The sequence below is a fragment of the Mesoplodon bidens genome, assembly GCF_964165515.1.
Source record: "Mesoplodon bidens genome assembly, chromosome: 13".
Classification (NCBI taxonomy): domain Eukaryota; kingdom Metazoa; phylum Chordata; class Mammalia; order Artiodactyla; family Ziphiidae; genus Mesoplodon; species Mesoplodon bidens.
In genome coordinates, this window is record NC_138169.1 from 60,202,001 (window position 1) to 60,210,096 (window position 8,096).

The window sequence follows — 8,096 nt, forward strand, 5'->3', positions numbered from 1 at the left end:
CCTCTTGTGCAAAATTTTCAACTCTTATTGGCCAAAACAACTTGCAAGGCCACTCCAGATTCAGTGTGGGAGGGCACTACCAAAGGGCACCGGTAGGGGGAGAATAATTCATGTAAAATATATATACCAGTAGCAAAATAGATAATATTATTGATTTAAGATTTTTAGTAGGGCTGGTGTACTGAAGAAAAATCCAATCTCCAGCCAAGAGTGTTCTGCACATAGTCAATGTTGGGCATGTTGATCTTATACCATCAATTTCAATTTAATTCAATCAGTTCACTAATATTCTCTATGTGCTCTGATACATACAAGAAAAGGTTAAATATGTTTATGGTACTCACTGCATCTGAAATTCAGTTGGGAGAAGACACCACCATTTGAAAAATTAAAAAATCTCATAAGTCATTCATTGTGCACCCAGCTTAAAGGAAGAGACCACAGATTCAACAAAAACTCACAGGAAGGGAAGCAGTCTTAGGCAGTAAGGTGAAGGGACAGAAAATGCTTGGTGGCACTTGAGCCTGGAAGAATAAGAAGAATTTTTCTAGAGAAGTGAGAAATCAAAGGCTTGCCTGGTAAAAGGATCAAAAAAGTAAAAGTTGTGAAAGTGGGAATGATCTTGTCATAAGCTGGGGATTTTTAGTAAACTGCTCTGACATACAATGAAGAGGTGAGTGGGAGCACAACTGGTTTGTGTTGGGTTATAGAAGACCAGGCTCTCTAGTGTCTGGGAATATCAGCTACACTAGAATTGATGCTAAGGTCAGAACATAACCACTGCTCCTCTTCCCTAGATTTTTGTTTAACTATTTTAACCAAGGCATCAAGGAACTGAGAAGCTTGAAGATGTAGGTAATAACAGTTTTTTAAAAAAGAGTTTACTTCTAATTAGGTGATACTTAGCAGAATCTAAGCTACATAAATTCTTTGCCACATCTCACAGAGTGCTATATTGTGAGATGATGTATGCAAAACAGATGTTTTACACAAGTCATGTTTTATATTGCTATAAGACTTCTGCTCCCACATTCTGTGTAGGGATACCCCTCTGTGAAACTTCTCCTCCTGTTTATTGGCTGCTGTTTGGAGAGATGTCCATCTTAGGGCCAATGAAGTATAGCTGGAAGGTCATATCAAGGAGAAAAAACTGTGATGCTTACTCTGCAGGGTCCCTTAATTAGGACTATGGTTTGTGAAGTTGACACTTAAAATGGACTCAGGTGTGACAGCAGACAAAACCGTAGGACATGCTCACAACAAAAGTCATTATGGAAGATAATGTCAAAGTTGAGGAGATGATAACCACCTTAAAATTTAGTAAATAGTATAAAGAAGATGAGTAATGAAAATATGCCTTTAGACTTGATAATTAGGAAAGCAGCATGAATTTGTGATAACACAGCTTATGATAGTCATGGAGGATTGTACGTAATAGTGAGGATTTGAATGAAGTATATAAAGTGATTAGTGTTTCCTCAGAAAGAGGTGAGAACATTTTTGATTGGGGAATAGTGTAAGCAAAAATCCTGAGAAAGGGATTAGAAAGACTGAAGAGATGGAGAAGATAAAAGAAGTGGTAGAGAAGTAAATAAATTCAAATGTTATAATCAAGTTAGTTAATATTAATAAGTCTTTGGTGAAGAACTAAAATATTTGAATATCAAGAAAGATCATAATTAAGAAAGCATGATTTTTTTTCTTAAAAATGTATGAAGTTAGTCAAAATGTCCAACTAAGTAGGATAAATATCTATAAAATGTTACTTTCTGTTATAGGCATTTTCTTTCACATCACTGCCTTCTTATGCTCTGATTTTAGTTGAATGAATATTTAGAGATAAATGTCATTTACAATTATTCTAGCCTGCTCTTTTGGCTGCGCTCAGAATCAGACTGCCGCGATGGGCCGTGTGATCCTTGGGCAGAGAAAGGGCGCCGGCTCCGTGTTCCACGTGCGTGTGAATCGCCAAAAGGGCGTCACGTGTCTGCACGCTGTGGACTTCGCCGAGCGACACGGCTACATCAAGGACATCATGAAGGACATCATCCATGACCCGGGCTGCTGCGTGCCCTTTGCCAAGGTGGTCTTCCAGGATCCGTACCATTCTAAGAAGAGGACAGAGCTGTTCATTGCCGCCGAGGGCATCCACACTGGCCAGTTCGTGTACTACAGCAAGAACGCCCAGCTCAACATCGGCAATATGCTGCTGGTGGGCACCATGCCCGATGGCACCATCATGTGTTGTCTGGAGGAGAAGGCTGGTGACTGGGGCACGCTGGCCAGAGCCTCTGGGAACTATGCGATTGTCATCTCCCACAACCCTGAGACAAAGAAGACCAGAGAAACTGCCCTTGGGCTCCAAGAAGGTCATCTCTTCCGTCAACAGAGCTGTTGTCAGTGTGGTGGCTGGAGGTGGCTGCATTGACAAGGCCATTCTGAAGGCCGGCTGTGCCTACCACAAGTCTAAGGCAAAGAGGAACTGTAGGCCACGCATATGGGGTGTGGCCATGAACCCTGTTGAGTCTCCCTTCAGAGGTGGCAACAACCAGCACATTGGCAAACCCTCTACCATCCACAGAGATACCCCTGCTGGCCGGAAAGTGGGTCTCATTGTTGCCTGCCGGAATGGGTGTCTCCAGGGAACCAAGGCTGTGCAGGAGAAAGAGAATTAGGGCTGGGGTCTCAATAAAGTTTGTCATTTTCACACACAAACACAAAAATTATTCTAGCCTGTTTTTACTTGTTCTTATGTAGCTTTGGTAAGGAACACCTTTATTCCATTTGAAACTGTCAAACTTTCAGGCATGGAAGCAATTTGAAATCCTAGAATTTGATGATATCATCCAATCAATCCCTCTGTCTTCTCAGAAGAACATAATTTAACCTGCCCAGAGTAACAAAGCTCAAAACAGTATTCTGAGATATTCTTATTTCCCCATCTCTAAAGCTAACAAACAATACTTTATTGTTCACATAATCTGGAATTCCAGTTTTTTCTTGTTTTATTAAAGCCATTGAACGATCTCAGATTATTCTTAGCCTCCTCTATAGAAGAAAAAAGGTATTTGGACAAAAAGTTAGTGGCCTTTCACCTCCTTTTCTAATCCACAGGCATTCAAAATAACTGAATTTTTAAAAGTTTGCAACCAAGATGAAGAAGAAAGTTGGTATTTTAAGCTTCTTTTTTTTTTACATCTTTACTGGAGTATAATTGCTCTACAATGGTGTGTTAGTTTCTGCTTTATAGCAAAGTTAATCAGTTATACATATACATATGTTCCCATATCTCTTCCCTCTTGCGTCTCCCTCCCTCCCACCTTCCCTAGCCCACCGCTCTAGGTGGTCACAAAACAGTGATCTGATCTCCCTGTGCTATACAGCTGCTTCCCACTAGCTATCTATTTTACGTTTGGTAGTGTGTATAAGTCCATACCATTCTCTCGTTTTGTCAGAGCTTACCCTTCCCCCTCCCCATATCCTCAAGTCCATTCTCTAGTAGGTCTGTGCCTTTATTCCTGTCTTACCTCTAGGTTATTCATGACATTTTTTTCTCTTAAATTCCATGTATATGTGTTAGCAGACGGTATTTGTCTTTCTCTTTCTGAATTACTTCACTCTGTATGACAGACTCTAGGTCTATCCACCTCATTACAAATAGCTCAATTTCGTTTTTTAATTTCTTTTTATTTATTTATTTTTATTAGTTTCTGCTTTATAACAAAGTGAATCAGTCATACATATACATCTGTTCCCACATCCCTTCCCTCTTGCATCTCCCGCCCTTCCACCCTCCCTATCCCACCCCTCCAGGGGGTCACAAAGCACCGAGCTGATCTCCATGTGCTATGCGGCTGCTTCCCACTATCTATCTATCTTACGTTTGGTAGTGTATATATGTCCATGCCTCTCTCTCACTTTGTCACAGCTTACCCTTCCCCCTCCCCATATCCTCAAGTCAATTCTCAAGTAGGTCTGTGTCTTTGTTCCTGTTTTACCACTAGGTTCTTCATGACATTTTTTCCTTAAATTCCATATATATGTGTTAGCATACGGTATTTGTCTTTCTCTTTCTGAATTACTTCACTCTGTATGACAGACTCTAGGTCTATCCACTTCATTACAAACAGCTCAATTTCGTTTCTTTTTATGGCTGAGTAATATTCCATTGTATATATGTGCCACATCTTCTTTATCCATTCATCCGATGATGGACACTTAGGTTGTTTCCAGCTCCGGGCTATTGTGAATAGAGCTGCAATGAACATTTTGGTACAAGTCTCTTTTAGAATTATGGTTTTCTCAGGGTATATGCCTAGTAGTGGGATTGCTGGGTCATATGGTAGCTCTATTTTCAGTTTTCTAAGGAACCTCCATACTATTCTCCATAGAGGCTGTACCAATTCACATTCCCACCAGCAGTGCAAGAGTGTTCCTTTTTCTCCACACCCTCTCCAGCATTTATTCGTTCTAGATTTTTTGATGATGGCCATTCTGACTGGTGCAAGATGATATCTCATTATAGTTTTGATTTGCATTTCTCTAATGATTAGTGATGTTGAGCATTCTTTCATGTGTTTGCTGGCAGTCTGTATATCTTCTTTGGAGAAATGTCTGTTTAGGTCTTTTGCCCATTTTTGGATTGGGTTGTTTGTTTTTTTTCTATTGAGCTGCATGGGCTGCTTATAAATTTTGGAGATTAATACTTTGTCAGTTGCTTCACTTGCAAACATTTTCTCCCATTCTGAGGGTTGTCTTTTGGTCTTGTTTATGGTTTCCTTTGCTGTGCAAAAGCTTTGAATTTTCATTAGGTCCCATTTGTTTATTTTTGTTTTTTTTTCCATTTCTGTAGGAGGTGGGTCCAAAAGGATCTTGCTGTGATTGATGTCATAGAGTGTTCTGCCTATGTTTTCCTCTAAGAGTTTGATAGTGTCTGGCCTTACATTTAGGTCTTTAATCCAGTTTGAGCCTATTTTTGTGTGTGGTGTTAGGGAGTGATCTAATCTCATACTTTTACATGTCCCTGTCCAGTTTTCCCAGCACCACTTATTGAAGAGGCTGTCCTTTCTCCACTGTACGTTCCTGCCTCCTTTATCAAAGATAAGGTGACCATATGTGTGTGGGTTTATCTCTGGGCTTTCTATCCTGTTCCATTGATCTATCTTTCTGTTTTTGTGCCAGTACCACACTGTTTTGATTACTGTAGCTTTGTAGTATAGTCTGAAGTCAGGGAGCCTGATTCCTCCAGCTCCATTTTTTGTTCTCAAGAATACTTTGGCTATTCGGGGTCTTTTGATTTTCCAAACAAATTTTGAAACTTTTTGTTCTAGTTCTGTGAAAAATGCCAGTGGTAATTTGATAGGGATTGCATTGAATCTGTAGACTGCTTGGGTAGTAGAGTCATTTTCACAATATTGATTCTTCCCATCCAGGAACATGGTATATCTCTCCATCTATTTGTATCATCTTTAATTTCTTTCATCAGTGCCTTATAATTTTCTGCATACAGGTCTTTTGTCCCCTTAGGTAGGTTTATTCCTAGATATTTTATTCTTTTTGTTGCAATGGTAAATGGGAGTGTTTTCTTGATTTCATTTTCAGATTTTTCATCATTAGTGTACAGGAATGCCAGAGATTTCTGTTCATTAATTTTGTATCCTGCTACTTTACCAAATTCATTGATTAGCTCAAGTAGTTGTCTGGTAGAATCTTTAGGATTCTCTATGTATAGTATCATGTCATTTGCAAACAGTGACAGCTTTACTTCTTCTTTTCCAATTTGGATTCCTTTTATTTCCTTTTCTTCTCTGATTGCTGTGGCTAAAACTTCCAAAACTATGTTGAATAAGAGTGGCGAGAGTGGGCAGCCTTGTCTTGTTCCTGATCTTAGTGGAAATGGTTTCAGATTTTCACCATTAAGGATGATGTTGGCTCTGGGCTTGCCATATATGGTCTTTATTATGTTGAGGAAAGTTTCCTCTATGCCTACGTTCTGCAGGATTTTTTTAATCATAAATGGGTGTTGAAATTTGTCAAAAGATTTCTCTTCATCTATTGAGATGATCATATCGTTTTTCTCCTTCAATTTGTTAATATGGTGTATCACATTGATTGATTTGCACATATTGAAGAATCCTTTCATTCCTGGAATAAACCCCACTTGATCATGGTGTATGATCCTTTTAATGTGCTGTTGGATTTTGTTTGCTAGTAATTTGCTGAGGATTTTTGCATCTATGTTCATCAGTGATATTGGCCTGTAGTTTTCTTTCTTTGTGACATCCTTGCCTGGTTTTGGTATCAAGGTGATGGTGGCCTTGGAGAATGAGTTTGGGAGTGTTCCTCCCTCTGCTATATTTTGCAAGAGTTTGAGAAGGTTAGGTGTTAGCTCTTCTCTAAATGTTTGATAGAATTCGCCTGTGAAGCCAACTGATCCTGGGCTTTTGTTTGTTGGAAGATTTTTAATCACAGTTTCAATTTCAGTGCTTGCGATTCATCTATTCATATTTTCTATTTTTCCTGAGTCAGTCTCAGAAGGTTGTGCATTTCTAAGAATGTGTCCATTTCTTCCAGGTTGTCTATTTTATTGGCATAGAGTTTCTTGTAATAATCTCTCATGATCTTTTGTATTTCTGCAGTGTCAGTTGTTACTTCTCCTTTTTCATTTCTAATTCTATTGATTTGAGTCTTCTCCCTTTTTTTTCTTGATGAGTATGGCTAATGGTTTATCAATTTTATTTATGTTCTCAAAGAACCAGCTTTTAGTTTTATTGATCTTTGCTATCGATTCCTTCATTTCTTTTTCATTTATTTCTGATCTGATCTTTACGATTTCTTTCCTTCTGCTAACTTTGGGGGATTTTTGTTCTTCTTTCTCTAATTGCTTTAGGTGCAGGGTCAGGTTGTTTACTCAAGTTGTTTCCTATTTCTTAAGGTGGGATTGTATTGCTATAAACTTCCCCCTTAGAACTGCTTTTGCTGCGTCCAATAGGTTTCGGGTCGTCGTGTCTCCATTGTCATTTGTTTCTAGGTATTTTTTAATTTCCTCTTTGATTTCTTCAGTGATCACTTCGTTATTGAGTAGTGTATTGTTTAGCCTCCATGTGTTTGTATTTTTTACAGATCTTTTCCTGTAATTGATGTCTAGTCTCATAGCATTGTGGTCGGAAAAGATACTTGATACAATTTCAATTTTCTTAAATTTACCAAGGCTTGATTTGTGACCCAAGATATGATCTATCCTGGAGAACGTTCCATGAGCACTTGAGAAAAATGTGTATTCTGTTGTTTTTGGATGGAATATCCTATAAATATCAATTAAGTCCGTCTTGTTTAATGTATCATTTAAAGCTTATGTTTCCTTATTTATTTTCATTTTGGATGAACTGTCCATTGGTGAAAGTGGTGTGTTAAAGTCCCCTACTATGAGTGTGTTACTGTCGATTTCCCCTTTTATGGCTGTTAGTATTTGCCTTATGTATTGAGGTGCTCCTATGTTGGATGCATAAATATTTACAATTGTTATATCTTCTTCTTGTGTCGAATACTTGATCATTATGTAATGTCATTCTTTGTCTCTTCTAATAGTCTTTATTTTAAAGTCTATTATGCCTGATATAAGAATTGCTACTCCAGCTTTCTTTTGATTTCCATTTGTATGGAATATCTTTTTCCATCCCCTTGCTTTCAATCTGTATGTGTCCCTGGGTCTGAAGTGGGTCTCTTGTAGACAGCATATATATGGGTCTTGTTTTTGTATCCATTCAGCCAATCTGTGTCTTTTGGTGGGAGCATTTAGTCCATTTACATTTAAGGTAATTATCGATACATATGTTCCTATTCCCATTTCCTTCATTGCTTTGGGTTCGTTATTGTAGGTATTTTCCTTCTGTTGTGTTTCTTGCCTAGAGAAGTTCCTTTAGCATTTGTTGTAAAGCTGGTTTGGTGGTGCTTTTGCTTGTCTGTAAAGGTTTTAATTTCTCCATGAAATCTGTATGAGATCCTTGCTGAGTAGAGTAATCTTTATTGCAGGTTTTTCTCCTTCATCACTTTAAATATGTCCTACCACTCTCTTCTGGATTGTTGAGTTTCTGCTG

At 38.4% G+C, this 8,096-nt stretch overlaps 1 pseudogene across 1 annotated transcript; it reads left to right on the forward strand.

Moving 5' to 3' along the window:
* The first annotated feature begins 1,903 nt into the window (after positions 1 to 1,903).
* Positions 1,904 to 2,677, forward strand: LOC308626624 (large ribosomal subunit protein uL2-like; annotated as a pseudogene). Its single transcript has one exon. The product of its transcript is annotated as a large ribosomal subunit protein uL2-like (transcript).
* The last annotated feature ends 5,419 nt before the right edge of the window (positions 2,678 to 8,096 follow it).